Source organism: Bos indicus, chromosome 8 (genome assembly GCF_029378745.1).
Source record: "Bos indicus isolate NIAB-ARS_2022 breed Sahiwal x Tharparkar chromosome 8, NIAB-ARS_B.indTharparkar_mat_pri_1.0, whole genome shotgun sequence".
NCBI lineage: Eukaryota > Metazoa > Chordata > Mammalia > Artiodactyla > Bovidae > Bos > Bos indicus.
The window spans coordinates 44,558,545-44,573,320 of record NC_091767.1 but is presented as its reverse complement, the minus strand read 5'-3'; the positions used below and the strand labels follow the sequence as shown (position 1 = coordinate 44,573,320).

The 14,776-nt window shown below is 42.4% G+C and overlaps 1 long non-coding RNA gene across 1 annotated transcript in view; it reads right to left on the bottom strand.

Annotated features, from left to right (window-relative positions):
- Positions 1–14,776, bottom strand: part of LOC139184439 (uncharacterized) — a 175,163-nt gene extending 160,387 nt beyond the window's left edge. Inside the window, exon 1 of the long non-coding RNA XR_011567942.1 lies at positions 13,633–14,776. This is a non-coding gene — a long non-coding RNA (uncharacterized lncRNA). The remainder of the gene's footprint in view (positions 1–13,632) is intronic.

Genomic DNA, 14,776 nt, shown 5'->3' with positions numbered 1-14,776 from the left:
ATGGTAGCATGTAAAGAACAGGGATGAAAGCGATAGAGCAATTATCCTTCAATTAAAAATAAATAGAAACAAAAGTGCATAGGAATAAAATAAAACTTAGAGACCGACAATGCAGAGTGTGAAGGGCCAAGAATGACCCCCAGGGTTCCAGTTTGTCTAGGTGGGTAGATGGCCGTGTCTGTTCCTGATGGAAGAAACACAGGAGCAGGAGCTGGCAGTGGGGTGAGGATGAGGGAGGCCTGAAACTGATGATGGAGAGCTGAGCTTTGACTAAATTGCTCTGTGCTTTCTGAGTGGACAAGTCAAGCAGAAAGTTGAAGATATGGGCTTGGAACTGATACGGACAGACAAGTAAAAATAGAGGTTTGAGGGTCACAGAAATAAATGAGATCATGTATACCTTTGGTCCTTGCACTTTTTTGATGAGGATCTAAAATAAGAAATGTATTTTACATCATACACATATATGCAATTCCCCTGGACAGTTCTTACCTTTGCTATGTGTTATGTTCAGTGGCTGTCTGTTCTTTCCCCCATGCTGGTCAAAACGTCTATGTTGATTTAATGGCCTGACAATGAGTTACTAGCCACAGTTTGAAAAGTCTAATTTAGAGAACACATGATGAGAAGAAAAGAGGGTCCAAAATAGAACCATGAGGAAATCCATTGGTTAGGGCTCAACTAGAGAAGGTTGGTACCTACAAAGAAGACAGATCCCATGGAGAGGTGGGTGGAAAGGACCTGGCGGTCAGCGAGGTTGCTCCTTCCACTTGTAAGTTGAACACAGCAGCTTCAAAGACCACAACATTACTGTAGTATCCAAAGCCAAAAAGTGCCAAGTCTCAACCTTGGGTCTCTTCATTAGACCAAGCAGCCCTTCCCAAAAGCATCTACAAGACTTCCCTTTTATCTCACTGGCCAAGATTCATCACACCACTAGGCCCAAGCCAGCTTACAGGAATAGAATTATCACAATTGGCTTCAGCTGCTTGATATACTCATCCCATGGAACCAAGCAGGGGTTACTCACCCTGAGCACAAGGTATTGTAAACACCTGGCCATTAGGGAAAGCGGTCACCTAGCCTCTGCTGCTTAAAGAGGGGTCCAGGGACCAGCAACATCAGCATCATGCAGGAACTTGCTAGAGCTGCAGGATTTCAAGCCCCACCCCAGGCCTGCTGAATCAGAACATGTAGGTTCTCAGGCTCCTACCGTGATTACATGGACTTGCAGTGCGAGAAGTACAGGCCTCAATACCAAGGACCCCTGTGGTATCTGCCACGTTGCCTCCCCCTGCTCTGCTCTTCGTCCATTTCTTCCCTCACTTATTGATTTGCTGTCACAAATCCCAGCGTGCCACACGTGCTTTGCAAGGCGTTGCTTCATATTTCTAGCAGGTCCTCTTTTCACTCTCTACATAAGGAGGCAGAGCAAGGTTTTAAAATAAACACAGCGAGCTTCCAGCTGTGCTCCGCCCACGACTTTAATACTGTTCCTTTAGATCATCCTGTTCTGACAAGGTGTGAAATCCTAGCCAAGGCTGATAACTTGGCTGCCAGAAAGTTCAGTCTTCTTTCACAGCCCTAGGCAGAATTGAGGGGTTCTGTTTCCTTTTTAAAATAAAAAAATATTTTTTAGTATAGTCTCTTTTTGCTGCAGGCTCTGCAGGGAGCATGAAGTAACCTTTGCCCCTGAAGCTCCAGCAAATAATCTCAAGTATTGGGACAGGTTCTCATTTAGCAAGTTTTGTCCAGTGTTTCCGGCTCTGAAACTTTAAGAGACACATAGAGGACCTAAAAAAAAAATTTCAGAGAAGAACAAATTTTGTTAAAGAATTGGAAAATTGAACCTAAGAGGAAATGGTAAAAGATTAACATTTGCTGGCTGAGGGAAGGAAGAAAGAGGAGTAATTAAACATGGAAAACTGGATGACTGAGGCTTCACCCAAACAGCTTTACTTAGGAATTTTTATTCTTGCTTTCTTGCTGCTGCTAAGTCGCTTCAGTCGTGTCCAACTCTGTGCGACCCCATAGATGGCAGCCCACCAGGCTCCCCTGTTCCTGGGATTCTCCAGACAAGAACGCTAGAGTGGGTTGCCGTTTCCTTCTCCAATGCATGAAAGTGAAGTCGCTCAGTCATGTCCGACTCTTAGAGACCCCATGGACTGTAGCCCACCAGGCTCCTCCGTCCATGGGATTTTCCAGGCAAGAGTACTGGAATGGGGTGCCATTACCTTCTCCCTTGCTTCCTTAAAAAAAAAAAAAAATCAGGTGTGGGACTCAGAATTTGACAAACTGTCAAAACTTTAACATAAAATGTCTTCCTCAACTTTCTTCCTACTAATTCATTCATATTTATTGACTACCTATTATGTACTGGGCCTTCTGCTCTGACAGTCTTATTTTATTCTAGCTGGCATGAAAACATATCCTTCTAAGAATGGTAAACATGCCAAGATGCTCCTTTATTTGAGACAACGTCTCTAATATAGTTCTGATAAAATGTGGCAACCCCAATATAAACGCACTGTTTCCTTACATGGCATTTACACTTCCATGGTTTGTGCAAAAATGCCTTTTCCAGTCGTTATTTCCTGGCTTATCTCACCTACCTGCCTCTCCTATCCTGTTGGTCTACCTGTCTTTGCCTGAACATGCCAAACCCTTCATGCAGTTCCCTTAGTTGGAATGCCTTTCTCCCTCTCTCCTTCAATGCTTTGAAATCCTTCAAGCTTATAAAGCTCATCTGTAGCCTTCTCTGCAAAGGCTTCTGTACCCTTGCCATTTAAAATTAGTAATTTTTTCCTCCATGATCTTCTACTGTGATGCTTATACTAGTGTGGCACTCAACTTTCCTTTGCCTTATGATTGCTTGTTTGCATGTCTCACAGTAAGTTTTCTAAGAGCAAAGACTATGGCTTACTCTTTGTGTTCCCCGCAGCAACTAGGTACATGCCTGAGTTATTGCCACTCAGCAAATATTTCTGGCTATTTGAGTCTTCTGGATCTACAGCTGGTTCTCAATTCTTGGTCCCTTACCGTCGGGGGGACATGTGGCCAATTACCACCAATGAGTTGTAAGTAAAGTGATGTGTGACACATCTGGGCCAAAACTAAATCACCAATGCAAGACCCTTTGGTCATCTTTCTTCTTGGCTACTGTGGCTGTTCATGCTCTAGAGAATAGTTCCTCACTACTCTGGGATAATGTCAGCTTATAACAGAGCCTCAGTTGATCTATGATGACCATAGTGAGTGAACAAGAAATAAACTTTTGTTATTTAAAGTCACTGAGCTCTGGAGGTTGCTACAAAGTAAAGCCTAGCCCATCCTGCCTGATACACTTGTAATGGTAGTACTGTGAGTCTAGAACTTTTGCAAAATCCATTAGAAGCAGTAATCAGTAATTATATCAATTGTAAATCAAGTAAAATCACCAGACTTAAACTCAATTGTCAGGAGAGGCATTGTGAGGAGTATAGGATGTAGAGCTCATTAGGGTTTGCAAACTGGCTGTAAATGACCTTGGTCACTCACTGATGCCCTCAGAACTCAGCATTCTCTGACCTCAGTTAGAGCTTACATATTTACCTTGTGGTGCTGTTGCAGTAATCAGAGATGTAAATGAGTAGTACCTGGTACATGGTGGTACTCAGCAAAGTGTTATCACAATTGTTTTAGGTGTGTTTTCCATGTTGGACCGTGGGATGTGAGAAACTACATATTTCAGTTTAAACCAGATACTGGGACTTCCCTGGTGATCTAGTGGCTAAGACTCTGTGCTCCCAGTGCAGGGGGCCGAGACTCAATCCCTGATTGCGGAACTAGATCCTGCATGCCACAGCTAAAGATTCCACGTGCCACAGCTAAGACCTGATGTAGCCAAACCAACTAATTAAAAAATCCCACCAAGGTATTCACTGCTACCCTTCCACTCATCAGGAGCAAGTTGTTCCCAGCAATCTTCTTTCATTCAACTTTCAAAAAATAAACTTGGGTCCCTACAGATCTGTGAAAATCTATGAAACTACAGTATGTGAAAAGATGATAATTTATGTATAAATATAACTTCTCATTCAGAGAGGAACATTTTAATAAGTGATTCAACTTTATGTGCTTGCTAGACACCAGTGACTCGTATTAAATAAATAGATGCACTGAAAAAAGGGAAAGAGAGGGGAAATAAAAAAAACTCTGGATGAAAATGGGAATCATCAGCTTTTGAGGCTCCCAATTATACTTATAAAATTCAAAAAAATAATTCTGGGTTTGATGATAAAACCTCTGAATATGTTGTCTTATGCCTTCTTGGTTTACTTTCCAACACTTACTCAAGTATAGTGAACTATTCTTCCCAATATGCTTCAGTAAAGATTTCTAACCATCTGAATGTCACAATCCCAGGAGAGTTTACAGGTCCTACCATGGCATTTTCACAACTTGATTACACTCCTGGCTGTGAGGGGACATGACCTCAGTCTCAATGTAACAGAGAATGACTCATCCTTCTGAGGCAGCGAATAGCAACTTGGGTAGATCAACACCATCTTTATACTTCTTACTACACCAGTAACTTAGAAACACATCCCCTCTGAAGCATTTTATACCTATTTGATAAGCGCTGAAAGAAACACTGTTCTTTAGAGATAGGTTCTTGTTTCTAGGCTTTAGTCAGAGGGAGGAAAATCTCTACTATATTTCCCAAACCAACTAAAAGGATCAACTTCTTTTTTTTTTTTGGAGGTAAAATTGGTATATAACACTATGTTAGTATCAGGAGTACAACATAATAATCAAAGTGTTGTATACATTACAAAGTGATCAACGTGTAAGTCTAGTTGCCATTCATCACTATAGAAGAGATCCCCTCACCATTTTACACCCCCCCCCCACCTTCCCCTCTGATAACTACCAATCTGTTCTCTATCTGGGTGTTGGTTTTGTTTCTTTTTTTAGATTCCACATACAAGTAATATCACACAGTATTTATCTTTCCCTGCCTGACTTATTTCACTTAGCATAATACTCTCAAGTTCCATTCATGTTGTCATAAATGGCAAGATTTCCTTCTTTTTTCCTTTTCCCTTTTTATGGCCGAGTAATAGTCCACTGTCTATGTGCATATATCACATTTTTTTAATTCATTCATCCACCAGTGGTCACTTAGGTTGTTTGCATATTTTGGCTATAGTAATCAATGCCACAGTGAGCCTAGGAATGTATGTATTTTTTTCAAATTAGTGGTTTTTTCCCTTTGGATATATTCACAGAAATGGAATAGCTGGATATGGTTGTTCTATTTTTAATTTTCTGAAAAATATCCATACTATTTTCCATAGTGGCTACACAAAGATCAACTTCTATGATAGCACAGAAATGGAGGAGAGGGGAAATCAAATAAAACACAGAAGCACACCTATTCAGCGTTCTCTGTTCCCAAATTAACCTCCCTCTCTGTGTTCCCTCTCTACCTGCTGCCCTTTGTTCTCACCTGTTCAACGAAAAAAAAAAAAAAATCAGATTGAATCAGGAATGCTGATGAATTGCTACATGCCAGATATTTCATTTAGTCTTAAGGATCTAAAAATCTGACACGTTTCTCTTTCCTCAAGCACCTTATGATTTAGTGACAAAGAAATAGAAGGAAATCAGTGTATATACTCCAGTATGATGAACTAGGAAGGCTCATTCATTCAGAATGACATTTTCAATGTGTGTTGTCGTTCTCATGGGGAAAAAAAAGCAAAATACAAAATTACATAAATAGTGTGATCCTAATTTTATAAATAATATCCACTCATGTCCTCATACAGTCAGAAAAGATATGAGGATAAACTGACAGGCTGAGCACATCTGTATGCTTTTCTTTCCCCTGCCAAATTCCACTGAAATGACAGTCAAGAAAAGTTACAATCAAAGATCAGAAAATATGAAGATACCCTGGAAAAGAGAATGAAGAATTGGATTGAAAGAACAATAAAAGCGGAGGTGGAGTGGGGCGGGGTGGGGGGGCGGTTGGAAAGCCAGCAGAAGAACACTGCTAAGATACCAGCCGTTTTGTACACTAACCTTCTAAAGGAACTTCAAGCTCAGGGTTAACAGTACAGGGTAGGGAGGGGCCAGATAATTGTCGATTATCTGGTCAGTATATTAAAAGATGGCATTATGAACTGATGGGCTTATCACAATCCACCATGTCCTTCATATACTGAAGTTCTGGCAATGACATATCGGCTCCTCTGTTAAAACCTCAACAATTCGACTCCCCTGGCGGTCCAGCAGTTAAAAGTCCACCTGTCAGAGCAGGGGACACAGGTTCCATCCCTGGTCTGGGAAGATTCCACATGCCACGGGACAACTAAGTCAGAGTGCCACAACTACTGACGCACACATCCCAGGGCCTGTGCTCTGCAAGGAGAGGCCACTGCAATGAGAAACCCACACACTGGAACAAAGCGTGAGCCCCAGCTAGGAATAAGCCTGGAGAAAGCAATGGCACCCCACTCCAGTACTCTTGCCTGGAAAATCCCATGGACGGAGGAGCCTGGTAGGCTGCAGACCATGCGGTCGAGAAGAGTCGGACTCGACTGAGCGACTTCACTTTCACTTTTCACTTTCATGCATTGGAGAAGGAAATGGCAACCCACTCCAGTGTTCTTGCCTGGAGAATCCGAGGGACGGGGGAGCCTGGTGGGCCGCCGTCTATGGGGTCGCACAGAGTCGGACACGACTGAAGCGACTTAGCAGAAGCAGCAGGAAAAGCCTGCATGGAGCAACAAAGACCTAGTGCAGCCGTAAGTAAGTTAATCAATTCTTTAAAAAAAAACAACAACAACTGCTTCAACCAGTGAACCTGGGTGGTCTTCCATCAGAAGAGCTGATTCTGGATGGAGAAACAGGGAGGAACTTGATGACTATATTCATACAACAAGAACTGGAGTAGAAAGAGGCGACAGGAAACCACAAGATGCTTCCGATAAAAGAGGTTCCTGGACCTCAGCTGCTGAAGAGACTCCCACAGCAGGATAATATACCTGTACAGAGGCAATATTCTATTCTGCACACCCTAGAAGCTGGCTCTTTGATCAGAACTTTCATTCACTATAATGATTACTGCAGCCATAAGATAGAAAAGCAGGCTGGTGAGAGAAATAACCAGACTTCTGGCTTATTGAACGTACAATCACCATACTTAACACTGGACTGAATATCCACACGACCTGTTGGGCTGCATCTGGAAGGCCTCCAAGGCCTACACTCGCCCAGCTTCACGGCTTTAAGAAAGCACCTGGAGTCAGCAACAGAGGCATTGTTTAATGGATGGGGGCACTCACTTGTCTGCAGCAAAGTCCCGGAGCAGCACCTCACCGTGTGCGGCTAAGGGCGGGTAGGACATGGAGACCTTTTTCACTCCAGGGCAGGGACAGAAATCACCAAAGATAGGGGAACTGAAGTCAGGTGGGCTCATTAGTTACCAAGGAGACCAGCAGAGGGGGCCACCCCTCACTGCCTCTTTGATAAGAACAACCATCAGCTGGGGCCTGGGGCAGGTAGGCAGTTCAGTCCTGTGAGTAGGGCGTAGGTGAAACAGGCACTGGTCGGGCAGGGGATGTACAGAGGGCAAGAAAACAGCCATCTGGAGTGGCCTGGCCAGACATGGGCACAGATGAATATTATTTTAACGAGCTGCAACATTCAGCTGAGGAACTCTTTCAAAACAGGACAAAGATATAAAGAATTTCCAGAAGCTACTACATCTGTCTAGAGAGTTTTGTAATGGAAGGAACAAAGGCAGTAGATGGAAGGGCATTCAAAGTCAGAGAAGATTATTTTTCAGAGCTGAAGAAACATTAACTCAAGGGTTTTTATGTAATTTGTTTGTTTCAATTCATTTCAGTTTTTGAAACTTTGGGTTTCAGGTTGTCCCATCTTGGGCTAGTTGAAATAAGTATTTGGGGATTTCCCTGTCTTTTAGTTTTAATTTTATTTTAATTATGTAAAGCATGTAGATAGTTCCAATGTCAAAACTATTTTTATTTTTTTCTCAGTATCTTTCATTAATTTGCATTAATAGTCTGTTTAAGGTGTTTTCCAAATGTGCAGATGTTTTACGTTTTTATGAAGCCAAATCTGCTTTTATTCTTGATGACTTATATTACTTAGAAAGTTGTTAGCACTTCCAGAAGGGACTTTCCTACTAATGTTTTAAATGTGTATGATCTTCCTGTAAATAACATCAGATGTGAATATGTGGGACTAGACTGATTTTCTCCTGGTTGCTGTTGTTTAATTGCTAAGTCATGTCAGACTCTTCGCAACCCCATGGACTGTAGCACACCAGCCTCCTCTGTCCATGGGATTTTCCAGGCAAGAATACTGGAGCGGGTTGCCATTTCTTTTGCCAGGGGACCTTCCTGACCCAGGGACCGAACCTGTGTCTCCTGCATTGCAGGCAGATTCTTACCACTGAGCCACTTGGAAACCTTCAAAACTGTTTTTAAAAGGCACATTCAGACCAGTCTATCTTCCAATCTTATCCCTCCTACGCTGTTACCTCCCTCTGCCTAAAGGTAAACATTTAAAAAAATTAATTTTGTTTGATACTTTGAGTGTTTCTTTTTTAAAATATATAGGCATTTTTGCATATATAGTTTTATCCTGTTCTTTTATTAAAATGACTTTATTTATTTAATAGACTTTATTTTTTAGAACAATTTTAGGTTCACAATGAGATTGAAGGGAAGAGATTTCCCATGTATGTCCCTTGCTGCCCTCACAACAGAGCCTCCTCCATTATCAGACCTCACAACTACTGAACCTATAGTGATAGATTATTATCATCTACAGCCCAACTTATATTTGGATTCAGTCTTGGTGTTGTACATACTACGGGTTTAGAGAAATTTATAATGGCATGTATCTACCATCATGGTATCAACCGCTCCTTTTTTTATACTCTAAACTCTATTGTTTACTTTGACTATCTTTTTATACTCTAAACTCTGTTACTTACTTTGACTTTTTATCTTATTAAAATATCCTGGATAACATTCTATAATAACATAAAGATACTCATTCCTTTACAATTGTATAACATCGTGTTATGTGGATGTACCTTAGTTTTTTTACCTAACCATTATTCATAGTCAATTGGGTGGTTCCAGTCTTACGTAATTACAAACAGTACTGCTGTAATGAGCAGATCCAAGCATTTAAACTTTTGAGTTTTTGCCAGAGTATCTTTGGAATGAATTTCCAGAAGCGTGATTTCTGGGTTAGAAGAAAAATACAAATGTAATTTTGTTAGATTTTGTGTTCCCACCAGTAACATATGAGAATGTCTTTTCCCAAGCCTTATCAACAGAATGTGTTGTCTAACTTTGAGACTTACCAAACAGGTGAGAAATTATATTTTACTTTTTCTTATTATAAGTAAGGTTGAACATTTTTTTCATTATTTAAGTTATATTTTTCATTTGTCTATCATTTATATGTTTACATATTTTGCTCATTTTTATGTTAGATTAAATTACTTGTTATTTGGAAATGAGGGACAATATGATCATGGTACATAAAAACTTGTGGGACTAAGGCCAAAGTGACATACAAGAAAAAATGTATAGCCTTAATTATACTTACTAGAAAGCAATAAAGATGGTAAATAAATCATCTAAGCGTTTGATGGAAGACACTACAAAAAGTGACAGAAAACTGGAGCCTATTATACAGAGTGAAGTAAGCCAGAAAGAAAAACACCAATACAGTATACTAATGCATATATATGGAATTTAGAAAGATGGTAACAATAACCCTGTATATGAGACAGCAAAAGAGACACTGATGTATAGAACAGTCTTTTGGACTCTGTGGGACAGGGAGAGGGTGGGTGATTTGGGAGAATGGCATTGAAATATGTATAATATCATATATGAAATTAGTCGCCAGTCCAGGTTCGATGTATGATACTGGATGCTTGGGGCTGGTGCACGGGACGACCCAGAGGGATAGTATGGGGAGGGAGGAGGGAGAAGGGTTCAGGATGGGGAACACATGTGTACCTGTGGCAGATTCATTTTGATATATGGCAAAACCAATACAATATTGTAAAGTTAAATAAAATTAAATTAAAAAAAAAGTAGACTAAAGAGCATATTCTAAAGAGCAGCAACTGATGAAATATAAAACTAAGATAAACAATAAAAAAGTAAAGGCCTAATTTACTGAAGGTAAAAGAATGACAAAGAATGCTTTTAAAGTACAATAAAGATCTTTTGATAACAGCAGAAAATTGTGACATATAGAACTTACAAAACAAAGCAGCTATACGCCAATAAAAATTTTAAAAAGAAAAAAATAACTGACAAAGCAAGACAGAGTCCTTTTTGAAAAGACCTAAAACCAAATGTGTTGGCTCTTGGGAAAGATCAGTACATGAATAAGTAGCTTTGAAAAAAGACTAGTAAAATGGCTTTGACTTGTCTCATCAAGGAGAAAGTGTAAAGACACAAACAACAATGGTAAAGGATTGGAACGGTGACATGCCTACAGAATCAGAGGAGACTTTAAAATTATGAGTGATGTAATTTTAAACTATATATAGATATTGGGCTTCCCTGGTGGCTCAGATGGTAAGGAATCTGCCTGTGGTGTGGGGAAGATCCCCTGGAGTGGGGCATAGCTACCCACTCCAGTACTCTTTCCTGGAGAATCCCATGGACAGAGGAGTCTGGTGGGATGCAGTCCATGGGGTCAATGTGTTTCCTAGGAAAGTGTCCATTATAAAAATTGATTCAAGAAAAGGAGATAGCCCTATACTAATCCCTACGAAAGCTTGAAAGAGTAATCACAGTTGACCCACTTAAAAACACTGTGCCGAAAATGTTCTGCTTCTGCCTAGAATGTAGATAGCTGGGAAAACCTTTGTTCTCACTCTCCCTCCAAGACAATGTCTGAAAACCTGCAAATAATAACTTTTCTTGAATCCACTGAAGAGCTGAAGTTAGAGGGGAAAGCGTGAAATCAAAGGAAGGGCAGGAACCCCCAAAGGAAGCTGGGCATGAAGTCTGGCTAACCTGTGATACAGCCCAGGAAGAAGAGATGTGGAGTGTCACGTAAGCCAGTATAAAGAATCCAGTTAACGTTTTAGTGAACTGTTTAATGTCAAATGTGGGCTGACTTGAGAGAACAGAAGCAATGGGAGGGGCAGGTGAAAGGGAGGTTGCACCTACTTTTCTAGGTTCTCTTCTGTGGACCATCGCCAAGCTGCTGCATGAATGTCAAAATGCCACCTAAACTTTGTTAAACGGCAGCTTGGAGAGAGAAGGGCAGCAACCATCCCTTGCCCCACCCCACCGCCAGAACAGAGGTGACCCCATGTAGCTGGGGTCAGTGAAAAGAAAAAACCCTCTACCTCTAGAGGAGGGTCAGGAAGCCATCCTGAGGCCAGATCTTGAGAGGAAACTAATGTTGGAGACACATGAGACATGGGTTTAATCCTTGAGTCGGGAAGACCCCTTGGAGGAGGGCATGACAACCCACTCCAGTGTTCTTGTCTGGAGAATCCCATGGACAGAAGAGCCTGGTGGGCTACAGTCCATGGGGTCACAAAGAGTCGGACACAACTGAGCACACACATACCATATTGAACAAAGGGTGGGACCACTGCAAAAGCCTTCACCCCCAAGACCCAGGACCACAGAGCCTACCTAAGACTAAGATGGACAGGATAACAAAGAAAGCCTCTGACCCCACCATCCAGCTAGCAAGCACAAGTCGCAGGCAACAGCACCCTAGTGCTGAAGGAATGGGCGAGTGTGAAGACTCCTTGAGGGCACACAGTGAAGCTCTAAAGTTGAGAGCAGAGGAGGAACATTGAAAAAACAAAAGCCCTCAAGCAAACCAACCCTCAATCCAAGCACCAGTTAACACAAGAGGAATTGGAGAATAGTAGTGTGCTGGAGAATCCCAGGAACGGGGAAGCCTGGTGGGCTGCCATCTATGGGGTTGCACAGAGTCGGACACAACTGAAGCGACTTAGCAGCAGCAGCAGTGTGCTGAAGGGGAGAAGGCAATGGCAGCCCACTCCAGTACTCTTGCCTGGAAAATCCCATGGGTGGAGGAGCCTGGTAGTCTGCAGTCCATGGGGTTTCGAAGAGTCAGACACAACTGAGTGACTTCACTTTCACTTTTCACCTTCATGCATTGGAGAAGGAAATGGCAACCCACTCCAGTGTTCTTGCCTGGAGAATCCTAGATTCAGGGGAGCCTGGGGGGCTGCCATCTATGGGGTTGCACAGAGTCTGACACGACTGAAGCGATTTAGCAGCAGCAGCATCAGTGTGCTGAAGGGAACCATAGTGACAATAAAATCCAAACTCAGCTCACATCTTGACTAGACTCAGTTGATCCATTCCACTGATAGGCGAGCACACAAGGAGGTATTCCATTTTGAGGTACAGTATAAATGTTCTTCTCTTAGTTTCTACTGTCATATATATAACATCTGACATTCAATTAAAAAAAACTACAAGATATAAAAAAGGGAAAAAATATCTTAGAACTAGTGGTTTTATGGGTGTGTTCTTATCAAATCTTTGAGGATCATATAATCACACTATCATTTAAGTTATCCAAGAGTATTAAAAACCAGGGAGGTGGGAAATAGAACATCAATATTAAAGAAAATTTCATGAGGTGGGACACAGAACCCACTTCATATTTACAAGTCACTGGCCATCACACTAACTGATATAATTTAGGCAGTCAAAGCTACCCTGGCTTGAGGCTTCTGCTCCCATCCAAACTGGCCACAGAAGTATGGTCCCTGTTCAGTTTTCCAAGGATCCATAAAGAAATGAAATCTCTTCTGGCTTGTTTCTGGATTAAATTAAAGTTAAGCTCTCTTTAGAACAGAATTTATCTTGTTTGATCCACAAATAGAACCTAATTTCCTCACCAAACCTTTACTTACAGAGGGAGCAGCCCATAAACCATATTTGCTAATTTGATTTTTTTTAAACATTGTTTGAAAGTTTGATTTATCTTGATTACTAAGTTTTTTGGTGGCCTCAGAAGTTGTATGCTCTGGTCGAGTGCATCCTGGGCCTCACCCTGTTCTGCATTGCTGAGTTCTCTGCCCTGTTCTGGCGTTGCTCAGAGTCTCACCCTGTTCTGCATTGCTCAGAGTCCTCTGCCCTGGAGACTCACTAGGTTCACTCCAGAGGGAGTCCGAGTCTAGTGTGCTGGTCTCATACCTCCTTACCCTGCAATGCCACCCATTTGCTGCAGTTTGTCTTCTGCCAACCTTTCATGCCTTCATTTAAATCTTCCTGAGTGAGTGAGCGGGGAAAGAGTGAGGCTGGGGGGAAAGGATCAAAAGCAAAGAAAACAAGGAGCAGGAGGAGGAAGTGGCCAGTGCGCAGTGAACCCACAAGTGTGAAAGGCTAATCCAGAGATCATTCAGTAATAACCACCGTGAAACCAGACTGGGTGACATCGCTCGCCACACAGACAACTCACCTTCCTAACCAGCCATAGAACTTCACTTCCTAAACCCAAGTGACCTTAGGAAATCTGGCCACTCTGCCCCAGCTCTTGGCCCCGTGCCCCTCCTATACAACAACTTCTACACACCATTAGCTTCCTTCCAAAGTCCCCGTCCACTTCTCATCCAGAGCAACATGCTTTGCCTGCTTTCAAGGGAAGGGTGCTGGCCCACGTGTCCAGGAAACGAAGACTGGAATGCAGAGGGCTGTTTGAAGTTCCAAGGCCTCTTACACGGGAGAGTTTGAAAGAAGGGTGAGGTTTCCGGGGCTCTGACGTAGAAGGAAGGACAGCACTCGGAACTCAGCTGCACTCGATGTTCAGAACAGCGCTGGTGGGTCAGCCGTGCTCAAAAAGGAACAGAATGTTGCAAGTGTGATTATGTTTTAAACTAGTTTGGCTGTCAACCAAATAACACAGCACTGCCTGCTCTCAGGTCAGGCACTGCTGCTAATTGGTGAATTTTAATGAATGATAATGATAAATAAACTAGCTAGAAGGAAGGAAGGAAGACATCACTGTTTAGGTGAATCTCTTGTGGAGGGGGTGGGAATCAGGATGGGTGTCGGGTCTTGGCTTCCACTAGGTCCCAGAACATTCGTTTACAGAGGGTGGGTCTCTGTCCATACCCCTCCTGGAGTATGCATTTTCTCATCAATCCCATGCTCACTATATGAACTTAGGTGAGCCACACATCTCTTGCCCTGTAGATTCTCTGCCTTAAAAGGAGTATCACTGGCCCCTTCCTCTCGCACTCAGTGCTGGGCAGGTGGCAAGGTGGGCAAGCACAGGAAAGATGCCCTGGGAGTGAAGGCAGGCCCAGAAGACAGGGCTGAGCCCAGGGAAGCCCAGCCAGAGGCCCACGGGTCTCCCAAAGTTGGCTTTTTCAGGGGATGTTTCTGGTGTTGGACTCTTTATTGGATTTTTTTCATTTTTTCCCGGTTCGGAGGATTTGGTCTGCTTTTTTTCCTATCATCACAACCGTTCTTCTGCTGGGCTGTCCACCCCTTCGAGGCTGACGCAGACCAGGAGGCTTTCTCTCGGTGTTTGTGCCACTTCATTGTCACAGAAGCAAGCACACATCTACTTTCATTTTTCACTTTTCAAAAATGTTTCCACTGTGAGTGATTATGAGGAAAGAGGGCATACCACAGCCCAGAGAAGAGCGAAACCACAGCACTTAGGATTGTTTAAAACTACAAATCACTGGTTTTAGGTATCCATGGTCACTTTT